Genomic DNA, 15,169 nt, shown 5'->3' with positions numbered 1-15,169 from the left:
AGAGAGGGAAAAGGATTCTGGGGCAGGAGTTAGCAGGGCTTATTGACAGGGCTTTAAACTAGATATGAGGGGGGACGGGGAGATAACTGGGCCTGTTAGGAATAAGCTCAAGGAAAGCATGCCAAGGCTTGAAGGATGGTGAACTAGTGAGGGCTCTCCCTCTGCCATTTCATTTGAGAGAAGGGATAGATGTTTAGAAATCATGGAAGCACCTGAGAAGGGTCTGGTAGAAAATGGGGCCCACACTCACAAAAAGATGTTGGATTCATTAGCTCATCTCAAGTGCATCTATACCAATACACACAGTATGAGCAACAAACAGGGGGAGCTTGAAGCCATGATGCAGCACGAGAACTATGACATAGTAGCTATCACAGAAATGTGGTGGGATGCCTCACATGCCTGGAGTGCTGCAATCGATGGCTACAAGCTCTTCAGGAGGGACAGAGAGGGAAGGAGAGGCGGTGGAGTGGCCCTGTATGTTAGACAATGCTATGAGAGCTCAGAAATCAAGTATAGTGATGACGGGGTTGAGAGTGTTTGGATTAGGTTAAGGACCAATAAAGTAGAACTTGCTGTGGGAGTCTGCTATAGACCTCCCAACCAAAGCAGTGAGGTGGATGAAGCTTTCTATAAACAGTTGGGAGAAATCTCGCGGTCACTTGCCGTTGTTCTTCTGGGGGACTTTAACCTCCTGGGTATCTGCTGGGATAACAAGACAGCAGAGATGGAACAATCCAGGAGGTTCTTGAAGTGTGTGGAGGATAACTTGCTCACACAGCTGGTCAGTGAGCCAACCAGGGAAGGGGCCCTCCTGGACCTGTTTCTTGTGAACAGGGAAGAGCTTGTGGGGGAAGTAAAGGCTGGAGGGCGTCTAGGGTGCAGTGATCATGAGATGATTGAATTTTCGATCCTTGGAGAAACAAAGAGAGGGGTTAGCAAAACTGCCACCTTAGACTTCCGGAGGGCAAACTTTGACCTGTTCAAAAGACTGATTAACAAAATCCCTTGGGAGGCTGCCTTGAAGGATAGGCTTGACATACTTCAAGAGAGAAGTCTTAAATGCACAGGAGCAGGCTGTTCCCGTGTGCCGAAAAACAAGCAGGCGGGGAAGGAGACTGGCCTGGCTAAACAGGGACGTTTGGCTGGATCTCAAGAACAAAAGGAGAATCAATGACCTTTGGAAGAGGGGGCAGGTCTCTCATGAAGACTATAAAGATGTAGTGAAGCTATGCAGGGAGAACATTAGGAGAGCCAAAGCACAGCTAGAGCTTAACTTGGCTTCAGCTGTTAAAGATAATAAAAAATGTTTCTAGAAATTCATTAACAACAAAAGGAGGATTAGGGAAATTCTCCCTCCTTTATTGGATGCAGAGGGAAACATGGTAACAAAGGATGAGGAAAAGGCTGAGGTGCTCAACGCCTACTTTGCCACAGTCTTTAGCAGTGGAACTGGCTGTTGCCTGGACACCCACCCTCATGAGCTGGGAGATGGGGAGGGGAAGCAGAATGAGGTCAGCACAGTTGAAGAGGAGGTGGTCAGAGACCTGCTATACCACTTGGATGCACACAAGTCTGTGGGACCAGATGGGTTACACCCAAGAGTGCTGAAAGAGTTGGCAGATGTGCTTGCCAAGCTGCTTTCCATGATTTATGTGAAGTCATGGCTAACTGGGGAGGTCCCATTGGACTGGAGGGTAGCAAATGTGACACCCATCTACTAGAGAGGCAGAAAGGAGGATCCAGGAAACTATAGACCTGTCAGTCTGACCTTGGTGCCAGGGAAGACCATGGAGCAGGTCATCTTGAGTGCCATTAAAAGTCATATAATGGACAACCAGGGGATCAGGCCTAGTCAGCATGGGTTTATGAAAGGCAGGTCCTGCCTAACAAACCTGATCTCCTTCTATGACAAGATGACCCGACTAGTGGATGAGGGAAAAGCTGTGGATATTGTCTACCTGGATATTCAAAAAGCATTCGACACAGTTCCTCATAGAATTCTCAAAGAAAAACTGGCTGCTCATGGCCTGGATGAGCGAACGGTCTGCTGGATCAAGCACTGGCTGGATGGACGGTCCCAGAGAGTGGTGGTCAATGGAGCTAAACCCAGCTGGTGGCCGGTCACAAGTGATGTTCCTCAGGGCTGGGTATTGGGACCATTTCTGTTAAACATCTTTATTGATAATCTTGATAAGAACATAGAGTGTATCATCAGTAAGTTCACAGAGGACACCAACTTAAGCGGGAGTGTCAATCTGCATGAGGATAGGGAGGCTCTACAGAGAGACTTGGATAGATTGGATCTGTGGGCCAACATTAACGGGATGAGCTTCAACAAGGCCAAGTGCCAGGTCCTGCACTTGGGCCACAACAACCCCATGCATGGCTACAGGCTTGGGGAGGTGTGGCTGGAGAGCTGTCTGGAAGAAAAGGATCAGGGGGTTCTAATTGACAAGCACCTGAACATGAGCCAGCAGTGTGCCCAGGTGGCCAAGAAAGCCAACGGCATCCTGGCTTGTATTAGAAATAGTGTGACCAGCAGAAGTAGGGAGGTGATAGTCCCCCTGTACTCTGCACTGGTGAGGCCACACCTGGAGTATTGTGTCCAGTTTTGGGCACCTCAATACGAGAGAGATATCGAGGTGCTGGAGCGAGTGCAGAGGAGGGCAATGAAGCTGGTGAAGGGCCTGGAGAACAGATCCTATGAGGAGCAATTGAAGGAGCTCGGACTGTTTAGATTGAGGAAGAGAAGGCTGAGGGGAGACCTCATCACTCTCTACACCTACCTGAAAGGACATTGTAGAGAGGTTGGTGCTGGTCTCTTCTCACAGGTAATTAGCGATAGAATAAGAGGGAATGGCTTTAAACTGCAACAGGGGAGGTTCAGACTGGACATTAGGAAAAAAAATTTCACAGAAAGAGTGGTCAGACAGTGGAATAGGCTGCCCAGGGAGGTGGTGGAGTCACCATCCCTGGATGTGTTTAGGGGTTGTTTAGATGAGATGTTGGGGGATATGGTGTAGGGGAGAACTTTGTAGAGTAGGGCTGATGGTTGGACTCGATGATCCCAAGGGTCTTTTTCAACCTGGATGATTCTGTGATTCTGTGAATATATCTTAAAAGAATTACCTTAACGTACAATACTATTTTCTTGATTTAAATCACATTTTTCTTGGAAATCCCTCCTTGCATGTTCATCAGGAACATGCAAATTACTATTATAGAGGAAAACAATAGCAACAGCTTCAATTAAATTGCCATTTTTACTACATTTTAAAACACAAAAGTTTCCAGTAGAATCCCTGATACTATGTCTTTATGTACTTCTGAACTATTAGCCTTTTAGGATGAGTTTTGACATGTTATCTTCCTTATGCTCCTTGTATATAAGGGATTCTTAAGCTGCCTTTTATGGTAAAGTCTCATAGCATTTATGTTATTGTTATCCACTGTGGTTGAACAGATACAGAGGGTGGCAAAAATAAGAAAGGAAAATGAGCAGTATAAGAATAAATTAAGAAAAAACACTTTCACTTTTATTTAAATGAATTTACATTTCTACAATGGTACACATAAACCTTCATAAGGATAATATATATTATTTTTTTGGAAACCTCAAAAAAGGAAAAAATGCTGCTTGGTTACTACATTTATATATGCCAATCTGACTGGTATACCTTCCCTAGATAGAAGAACACTAACTGGTTCTAGTCTATTGTACCTTGCTCTTTTTTATGTGCTGATTTGCTAAGAGAAAGTAGGCTTCATGTATAATGAAGCCCATCTTGTGGTGGTCTGTTTTCCTATGAACAACGTAAGACAGAAATTAAAAGTAAAGCTTTCATCCAGAATAATATATGTGCTTCGTTCCCAAAGATCTGATCTAGGTGGGACAAGTCAATAAACCAGAATCTCCTCCAGCAACATATAAGAGAACAATAGTCAGGGTCCTTTTATAAGATAAAACACCAGCGTTGTGTTCAGCAAACAGATCATTCACAGCAATCCTACGAAACAAAAAATGGAAAGAAAAGGTGTGGTTCTTTTTTGGGGAAGTGGGGGGAATAAAAACAGGGAAAAAAAAAAAAAAGAAAAAGTACCTAAATGTATTTTTAGCTGTGTTTACTGGTGAGACTCCTCAAAGAAAGTACTGTCTACATGGTTACTAAAATTTACTACTAAGAAGGGCAAGAAAGTGTGTGTTTTAATTCTCCCACTGTGGAAAAGGCAGCTAGAACTAGCACTTACTAATTTCTATGTGTTAATCTCTAGCTAGATAATCAGCATACACTTATTTTCACTCTGAACTAGTTGTTACGGGATCACCAGAAGGCCAAATTTATATATATGTTATTGTTAGGGTCATGCAAAGAATCATGAGGTATTCCAGTGAGAAGAGGGGATATTACAGGCATTGGAGAAAAAAAAGGTTACCTGATGGAAAGAACACAGAAATTGAAGTGGGTGTCCATTGTCAGGTATTGCAGTGGGGAAGTGTATTGCACACTCACATGGAAGCCATGTGATTAATTGTACTAAGCATAAAATGCCCTGTTCTGTTTACTTTTTTCTTTTGAGAAATCAAGCAATGGAATAATGGTAAAATGTAACCCAGGTATAGTTGATAATAAAGTGTGCTTCAGTAGGGATAATATTATTTTGATGAATATAATTATGAGTAAAGTAAAACCAAAATTGTCAAAGAAGGGCATTGAATATTAAAAATAAAATAAAAATTACTGAATCCTAAACACAGAGAATGTTCAGTATATAATTTTTTTTTTTACAACTATTCACAGTATGCTAGTTATAAATAAAATACCTAGACCAACACATGCAGACATTTAAATTGTTAACAGGACAAGATCAAGGCACAAAAGACTCATGTAACAAAAAGACAAACAGCAAATTTTCAATATACGCAAGGTAAGATATATATCCAGCATGAGTGAAGATAGGCACTTAGTTCAACTCAACACCCCCCCCCCCCCCCCCCCCCCCATTTTAGAAAGCTGTAATGAGCGAGAAAACAGATGCATGGAGAAACATACAGAAAGAACAGAAAACCATTCCTGGTTTTATGTGCATAACAAATCATGAAATTAATTTCTTAAAACCTGTGGGAACTGGACAAAAGAAAAAAAACTTTCAAGTGGTAGCAAAAGAACAATCAGAAAAGGCTTTGCAATACAGAAATGATGCAGCTACTTACAGTTAAAATCCTACACTAACAAGGAAACAACAGTATAAAGAGAAAATTCTCAATCTATGAGCAGTGCATGACTGCTGCACGTTGGGACTCCAGTACTACACAACATGAGCTTCTCTATTAATATGGCAAAACTATGCTCCAAAGGAAAAGATTTTTTTTCTCTTGCCTCCGCATATCAAAATGTCATCAGTATATATGTAGCTTGAGAGGGCAAAATAGCTGGAAAAGCCATCAGATCCTAACAAATATCCTTGACAATCCACTAGCTTTCACAGCACCAAGAGTTCTATGTGTGATATTAAAGCTACAAATATATTAAAAGGAATGAAACAAAAAAGGGGAAAGACTAAAGGAATCAGCTCACCTTGTATACTTCCAATATTTTAAATACAGTTTTGATATACACTATCAGCAACTTCCGTAAATTATCATGGGTATTTTGAACTGACAGACTGAGTTCATAAGAATGAGCAATGGAAACAGGGAGCTCTTAGAAAAAAGGAAGTCCTAGTAAACTTCTAGTATATTTAGGTCATGTATTTGTACACCCCATGAGCAGTTTTAACACAAAGAATATCCTTATTATTATATTTTTTTTTAAATTTTACTCCTATTTTTGGTCATCTGTATCCATCATCAATAATTACTTTTAAATAATAAACTCTTAGGGAAAGGTTTTTAACAAGATCCCAAGATAGTTAGGGCCACAATCCTAAATGAACTTTTCAGGAATTTATCATGTTATAAAAAGTAATGGAAATGACCTGTTACAAACTTCATTGTAATAAGTTTCTTCCTATTCAATGGCCACTGTTGAGAGATAGATAAACATACTGCACCACCCTTTTTTAGTTTTGCCTACAACTTTTAACTATTATACTCAAAGCTGATTTTGCCTTCAGTGCAGATGCTAGATTTCTGAAAAAGTTTTTCATTTTTTTGCCTTTGGGATACAGGATTATGGATGATAAAGAACACTGTCAAGTTTCCACTCTTTCTCAGCTCCTTCACTAGTCCAGCTTCTGTTCAATGCTGAAAGAAACAGGGCACACAGCTTTACTTAAGATTAATAGTTACACGTTTTATAAATAATTTCTATAGATATTTCTGAATTCCATGTTCATGTCTTTCAACAAAGACTTGGCAAAAATGCCAAGACGTTTTTAAAGTATTTTCATCCATTTTTTGTTTGCAACACAATAAAAAAGTGTTTTGATCATAACACTATAGTTTAAATGGTCAAATAAAGAACTTAATACATTATGGACTGTAGATCTTGTAATGGAAAATACCAAGCTAGGATGGTATCAGCACTTTTCTATTTTTTTAAAATTATATATATTTACAGCCATTGTTTCTAAAATAATCTTGTTTATTAGAAGTGCCCTAAAAGATATATTACCTCTATATAAAAAGTAAAATATCTGGCATAATTTTTATAAAGCAGTGCTAGGAGCAAAAGTTATGTTAGGAATGAAGTAGATAAAATTCTGGACTAATAAAACAAACAACAAATTCCCAATAATATCATCAATGAACAGTTTCATCCCACAGTTACATAGTATTCCAACGGTTGCCAGGGAAATGAGCATGTGCTCAAAGTGGTAAGACCTTATCCTGATCATGACCATATAAAGTCTGCAAAAAGTTGCCTTGTTATTGGTGATCATTAAATTAGCTATTTTCTAACTTTTCCCAAATTATACATGAGTTCTACCAGATGTAGATGATTTCTATAACAGAAACAATACTTTTTGAAAGCCTCCCTAGACTGACAAAACCAAAGTATTTGCAATCCAAATGAAAGGAAGAGACACTTTCTAAATACAAAGAAAAGTGAAAGTTATTTGTTTCAACTCTTCTATATGAAAAACATCTGTTTTAGGAATCTAGATGTGCTGTGTAGCCAAACTGAGATGATTATTCAAAGCAGGTACCTAACCTAATCCTGAGGGATTCAGAACCATCTTCTGAGGGAGTCTTATATCTTTCTAAGTACTCTGTGTGAAGCATAGCCAACATAATTCCCACATTGAGATAAGTGAAATAAGGTGGTTAGAACTGAACACCCTCTCCATCATTTGGACAAGCACCCCTTTGTTTCTTTTCTTTATAAAGGAACTTTTGGAAAACTGGGAAAGTAACAAAAAGGCACCCAGTTGAGCTTCTCAGGGATGACTGAAGGAATACTCTGGGAAAAAAACACAAAAGCAGAAAACAGAGCTTGCTAATAATTTGTGAGTATCTTTTTTTTTTTTTATAACTCATAGTAATGTTGTCAACAATCAGAGTTTTTCATGTTGATGTCCCAATCAAAATTATCAGAGATATCTTCCTCCTATGTCATAGAACTTGTTGCCAAACTGAGGAGGATGGCTTAATTCCTGATTAGATTAAGAAACTTTCAGTATAGTAGGAATTTGAATATTGGTGTCTAACAATGTAGAGGGGAACTTTCCCAATTGGTACTTGTTCTGAATCAGCAAAAATTTTTCAGCTCTCTTAATACAGAAAAAAACTGTAAAGAAAAGCAATATACTGAAGAGCGCTTACACTGAAGTGTTGAGTTTGATTCCTTCCATACATTCAGACAAATGCAAAAATGAAGTAATATGAAATCATAAAAATTAAGCAATTTAAAATCTGTTAATCTGTGGTGATTCATAGCATTAAGTTAAGCATGATCAAGTATTACTCTATCTTCAGAGAATCACGGAATCACAGAAGGTGGGAAGGGACCTCTGGAGGTCATCTGGAGCATGTTCAGAGGTGGGCAACAAAGATGGTCAAAGATCTGGAGGGCAAGACTTATAAGGAGTGGCTAAGGTAATTTGGTTTGTTCAGCTTGGAGGAAAGAAGGCTGAGGGGTGAACTCATTACAGTCTACAACTTCTTCAAGGGGGATAGCAGAGGGGGAGGTGCTCTGGCGACCAGCGACAGAACACGAGGAAATGGAATGAAGCTGCATCAAGAGAAGTTCAGATTGGACATTAGGAAAAGGTTCTTCACTAAGAGTGTGGTCAGTGGAACAGACTCCCCAGGAAAATGGTCACAGCACCAAGCCTGTCAGAGTTCAAGAAGCATCTGGATGATGCTCTTAGTCATATGATTTAGTTTTAGGTAGTCCTGTGAGGAGCAGGGAGTTGGACTCGATGATCCTTATAGGCCCCTTCCAACTTGAGACATATTATGAGTCTATGATCTGGTTCAACCCCACTGCTCAAGCAAGGCCACATGGAACCAGGTGCCCAGGAACATGTCCACATGATTTTTTAATATCTCCAGGGAGATAGATCCACAACCTCTCTGGGCAGCCTGTGCCAGTGCTTCATCACCCTCTCAGTAAAAAAGTGTTTCCTGATGTTCAGATGGAACCTCCTGTGTTTCAGTTTGTGCCCATTGCCTCTGGTCCTGTCACTGGGCACCACTGAAAAGATCCTGTCTCCATTCTCTTCACACCCTCAGTGCATCTGTTTATATACACTAATAAGATCCCCCCTGAGCCTTTTCTTCTCTAAGTTAAACAGTCCCAGTTCTCCCAGCCTTTCCTTATAGGAGAGATGCTCCAGTCCCTTAATCATCTTAGTGCCCCTTGGTTGGACTCTCTCCAGTATGTCCGTATCTCTCATGTACTGAGGAGCCCAGAACTGGACAAGTGCTTCAGGTGTGACCTCACCAGTGCTGAATAGAGGGGAAGGGTCTCCTCCCTTGACCTGCTGGCAATACTTTGTCTAATGCAGCCAGTGATACCATTCTCCATCTTTGCAGCAAGGGCATGTTGCTGGTTTATATTCAACCTGCTGTCCACTAGGACCCCTAGGTCTTTTCTTCCAAGCTGCTTTCCACCTGGATGACCCCCAGCATATATTGGTGCATGGGTTGTTCCTCCTGAGCTGCAGGACTTTGAACTTCCCCCAGCTGAACTTTATGAGGTTAAACTTCAAACATTCTTGCTCTATACGTGAATATGTAGATTTAAATAACAGAGAAAACAAACACTTTCAAATGCTGCCTAAAGAACAATGTCAAGAGGTGAAAAATCAACTCAGAAAGATTTATCACTATACTTCAAGAGTTAAGCAGGGCTGGTAGCATGAGTACTCAATGTTAATAAAATTAATGGTAACAAAAGTCAGTCTAGGCCAAATTATCAATCCTTATGAAGAAGCACAGTTCTGTGCTTAGAGAACACTATAACTGAAAGACAGTTACAGAAGTCAAAGATAGATATAGAAGATTATAACTAGTTTAGTTTAGATCCCTTTGGTTGCCATGACTAGTAAAAAATGACACCAATAGATGGATGTGTGGTTAAATATCAGGGCAATATTTAGCGTAATAAACCTAAGTAATAATCATAACCATGAATAAACTGAGCACCAGAGAGTATTTATAGTGTCTCACCAAAATTCTAATGACTTGAAGACAGGAAAAACATTGTTGACTTTGACCAAACTGACCTCCTAAATACGTTTTTTGACTTTACACTTACAAATTAGCCAAGTACTCTATGTCATTTTATTGGGTTTATGTGACAAAATTTCGTTAGTCGGAGTGTCTGCAGGGGAGGCCTCTGTGAGAAGAGACCAGTGGCTGCCCTGTTCCAGCTGGCTTGAAAAAGGACCCACCACTGGCCAAAGCTGATCCAATCAGTGATGCTGGTGGTGCCTCTGTGATACTATATTTAAGGAAGGGTAAAAAACACTGTGCAGAAGCTGAGAGAGCGAGGAGCAAGAAAAACATAAGAAACAACCCTGCAGACACCAAAGTCAGAGAAGGAGGGTGGGGAGATGTCCAGGTGCCAGAACACCTGTGGAGAAGACCATGGTGGGGCAGGTTGTCCACCTGCAGCCTGTAGATGACCATGGTAGAGCAGATATACACACTGTAGCCTGTGGAGTATCCCATGCTACAGCAGGTGGATACGCCCCAAAGGAAGCTGCAGCTCATGGAATGCCCAGGCAGGAGCAGGCTCCTGACAGGAGCTGTGGCCCATGGCGAACCCATGCTGGAACAATTTGTTCCTGAAAGACTGTGGAAAGGACTCACACTGGAGCAGTTCATGAAGAACTGCAGGCCCACAGGAATGACTCACGTTAGAGAAGCTGATGTCCAATCTAAAACATATAAACAGTTCTAAAGCAAAAAAATCTTATATTCTGTACCAAGTTCAAAGTAAAAAGACAAATATTTTTGATGTATCTACAGTTATTAAATTCGAGTAAAGAAAGAGATCTCAGCTCATATTCCACCAGCAGTGTCAGTTACTAAGTACTTCCAAAGGATGTGTATGTGAAGCCAAAAGGGAAAGGAACTTAAACTTAACTTCCCCTTCTCCTCTTTATTTTTAAGTAGTAATGTGAATTTAAACATTTATGGTGAAATTCAGACACCATGGGATTAAAAGCAAATTTCCCACAGACTTCAACAGAACTTAATCATTCCCCTTACTTTACAACTATCAAATCTACTTCAAGAATCACTAAAAAAGAATAAACAACTCTGCTCATCCTGTGAAATATTAAAAGAGCTTTTTTCAAATGTTCAATGATTTATGAGAGAATTGATGGTATCTGGCATCCTACAGAGAACACTTCATTGGAAAACAAAACAAAAAAACCCCAATTCCACCACTGCTGCTTATGCTGAGAATACTAAAAATATCATCTTTAAAAAGAAACCAATCAGACTATTTATCCTGTTTATGAACCTGCATTCTTATAATATGAGTGTAAAAAGGAACATGTTGTAGCTATGGTGGCAGAAATACAAGCGAATTTTAATTCAGAAATGGCATTACAGCAGTCTCAGAGTCATTTTTACTTATAGAAAGTAAGGCTGATGTCTTGAAAATGATCGCCCAGTAGAAGTTGCACACTGCATAAGTGTAACAACACTTATTCTTAGTGAAATATATCATGTGACTAATGGTCCCCAAAAGAATTTGGTTTCCTGTTTTTCTTATTTAGTCATAATAATTTCATACAAACTGCTGAAGCACTTAAAAAGGAGTTTAAGCCATCTAAAATGAAAGATGTTATTTAACATACAGAGTTTTTCCACACTAGGCTGATTCACGTTTTCTGTTTATTAAGAAAAATAAGAATTTATAAAGAAATAAAACTTTCCAGCTTACTTTCTGTAAGCTAATTCAAAAATATTGTTACCTTTTAAAATATTTGATATACAAATGTAGTAAGCTTAAAGATAGTATAATAAAACCAGACTTATCAAAGCTTTATCACGTTGTCCCTTTTCCACTCCTCAGACATGGAGAGAGGAGTGTAATGAGAGGGTTAAAACAGAAAACCAACAGATTCAGTTATTTGCTCCAAACATCACAACCATGGAATCTCATTGCTGAGAAATTAACTTGTACATTCTCAGCTGTAAAGAAACTTCTTAAGTACTGCTGGCACTCAAAAGCCAGTCCTACTGTTCTGATTCCAAACTACTTCCATATGATTTCTGGAGCTGGCATCAGATCTGTAAAGTTTAATTTTAACAAAGGATCTGGCTTAACAAATCTTATGCATGTTCAAAATATCTCGTTTTTCATCTTCCTTTCTAATAAGAATATTAAAAATTTCCTCTAATAGACATACGTGACAGTAGTGAATCCCTGTTTCCTATTTAACATTGCACTCCTTAAGAAAGTGAAATTTCATTTTGGTTTAATACACTTTACTACAGTTTTAATTCAGTTCATCTGGACTCTGAGATGTAACCTGTGTCTCAGATAAGAGAGGGATTTTTGAAAAAAAACCTTAAGAGCTTTCTAAGAGAAGATTTCTGCGGTTCAGTTTGCATAGAGCAGCAATAGAATGAAGTTCTTCTTACAGTGGCATGTAGTTAAAGATCAGTTAAATGAGGCAGTAATTTACCAATATGTTATAGAATAGTTAAACATACAACAATTCATAATATTTTTACAACGTAAACTTCAAAATAAGAAATGTTAACTACACTGCAATAGAAAATAAATATGTTAGCTCAGAGACAGTCACAGAATAAGTAGTCACTAAATGGTATATTTTAAAGACAACTGCATGGCTGTAAGTCATGCAAAAGGTGGTATTGAATTGAGATATATGTACATTATTAAAACATAATTCTGGCATTCACAGTAGCCCATTAGATTTATATACTTTTTCTCTAGATCTAAGTTCAGAAGAGTCAGGAAGTGTAACTTTTGTGCTTTGTTTTTACTATCTGTCTTCAACATATCCATAGCCTGTCAGCTAGTGATGTGCATTGCTGTGTTGTTTGCATTAATATCGATAGTAGTTAATAATTAATGAGTTCAGGCACAGACATTTTCTTCATTTTTCACCTTAGGCCCAGACTCTCCAATTTTCTGCCAAGTTTCAGGAGGTTCACTAAAAAAAAAAAAAAAATCACTGTGCTCTCAGATGCTGAATACAGTAATCCTTATTTAGGCAGATATATAGAATAAAATGTTCAACAATGGCCTCCAGTACTCAGCTTTTACTTACTGGAATAATGATTTATGCACACCTGACAATGCAATAAACAAACACTGGGTACATGAAGAATTCTTCAGAGAATTCTTAAACTGACAGAGTTTGCACAACATATTTTTGTCTATACAAATCCTGATTTTCAGATCAAAGGGAGGGGAGAAAATTTTTTTAAGCTGCCTTTATTGCCATGCCAAAACCCTGGTCTCCAAGGCATTGTATAAAGCTGAACTAGTCAATTTGTAATTAAATCTTATAGGATACAGCAGTGATACTTGCTAGAGAAAAGGCCAGCAGTTATGGTCAGCAATCTTATTTGCAACTAACAGGGTAATACAAAAGTCACAGTTCACAGAAGCTTTATGTCTGTTATTTTATGTTAGAATAATGCTGTACAAACCAATTAGCTGGTATAATAGTGTCACTGTGTATTTAATGAGAAACCTGGATCTGGCAAAATGTCTCTGCCTTTCTCACGTTTATAATGTCCTGTGCATTACTGGAACAGTAGTTTTACATTTGAAGGGTCAGTCTTGTGGGGTGATAAGCAATAAATCTCGTAAAGCACTTAGCCTATATATAATTAATATAGGATGGTATAACTCCTATTCCATAAATAAGATTTTTCTTACAGTTGCAAACAATGGCCACAGTTCCAGAAAAATCAAAACTGTATGTAAGCTATTAAAATTAAAGAAAAAACAATATAGCAACATAACAGCTTCAGTTAATGTATCTATTAAGGTGAATGGGAGGAGAGACTGCTATGTTTCTGACAGACTGCCGAATTACGTCAACAATGCATTGACCATAGCATGAGGGTTTTTCACATCCATGAGTGCTGGTAAGCATGGCCTTTTTCTTTTGCTTCTTTGAAACAAAAAAGATTCAGAAATATCACAGAAAAAGGAGGGGGAATAGTAGAAGAGAAGATTGAAGGACTAATGAAAGATTTAAAGGGGAATAAATTTACTACCTTAAGCACAAAGTTCTGATTTCCAGAAAACCTCTTTCATCAGATTCTTGTAGATTTCCAGGTAACAGAGATCTATATAAAGTTTTACAGAGAAGTGATGAATGTTTGTAAAGCAGACCTTGTATTTAAATCAGGGAGTAAGGATGCCACTGAATTCTCAGAAAGCTGCAGATTCTTGCAAATTCTTCTAAGATGAAATTATAATATTCAGTTATATTTTTACAAGATTATAAAACTAAAAACCCAAAACTTGTAGGAAACATTTATATGGCAGATTTTTATTCTGTGACAACATGACTTTTCTAGGAAAATGCAAAGATCTTCATATTGTTGCATCCCTGTAAGTAACCTCAGTATGTGGAAATATGAATGGAAAAAAATGTGTCATCACAGATCCTGACTACTAATTCCTGTCTTTCTAGTCAGCGTGGAGGACAGTATCAGTCTAAATCTGCAAATAAACCTTATTTGGATATTCAGATTGCCTCTCATTTCTGTTATCATGACAAAGGATTTACTTTAGGCTTTTATCAAAGTTTCAATGTATTTACATGACAATTTCTAATTATATTCTGATATGATTCAATATTGTTTTAACTGGCTGACCATTTCAGTTTCACATTTAAGGAAAACAATATTTTTTTATATGTTTACAAAAGATAGCCAGGTATATTAGAGAATATTAAAAAAGCTTTACAGCAGGGTATATATAGGCTTGTCACTAGAGGCCAACAAAACAAGAGCACTTCAGAAAAGAAAGAATTAAAGTAGTTTTTAAACATGGAACTAGGAAGAAGCAATTCTACTTCGTTCAGCAGGAGGTTTATATGTTCATCTCTTTCTTTCCTTTAAAGAAAAATGAAAATATCAGGCTTAAAGAAATAAACAAAATGGAAATATTGCTGTGCAATTACCAGACAGCCCATCTTCTTTCTGATGGTTTACGGACCACAAGAAGAAAATGGAAATCAATCAGTGAAGCATGAATTTATATAACTAGGACTCAAAACTGTAGTTTCCTAGACTACTACTGATGTTCTAAAGAGCTAAGAAAATCATGCACATTTTCTTCCTTAAGTAGTAATATAGTTACAATAGATTAACTGTCCTTGTGCCTAATTTTATTTTTTTTTTCCATGCATTACCTAGAAATGAACACTGCTGGGATAAGAAAATTTAACTAATAATATATATAAAAAAATTGAATTAATGACACAAGCATTGAAAGAACACCAATGGTATTAGGTGACACTTCACAGATTAAAAATGCACATCAAAATGTTAACTAAAAATATTTTCATCTAAAGAGGAAAAATATTGTATGAATTACTGGGTACAGATTTTTTTTAGCATTCAGTAAGATTAACATCTTTAACATTTCATGCTCAAAAGTCAACTGACACAGAATATTTTACATTTATAAAGGAGGAAAAATGTTGGGTTTTCCTGTGATGCCATTTTCTGTTCAGTATTTGAAACTCATGGTTGACTTGCAAT

The 15,169-nt window shown here is 38.0% G+C and overlaps 1 protein-coding gene across 1 annotated transcript in view; it reads right to left on the bottom strand.

Moving 5' to 3' along the window:
* Positions 1–15,169, bottom strand: part of MGAT4C (MGAT4 family member C) — a 495,362-nt gene that overhangs the window by 218,851 nt on the left and 261,342 nt on the right. The window lies entirely within an intron of this gene.

The sequence above is a fragment of the Strix aluco genome, chromosome 5 (assembly GCF_031877795.1).
Source record: "Strix aluco isolate bStrAlu1 chromosome 5, bStrAlu1.hap1, whole genome shotgun sequence".
Taxonomy (NCBI): domain Eukaryota; kingdom Metazoa; phylum Chordata; class Aves; order Strigiformes; family Strigidae; genus Strix; species Strix aluco.
Note: the sequence above shows the minus strand (reverse complement) of the source record. Positions and strands in the feature narration are given on the sequence as shown.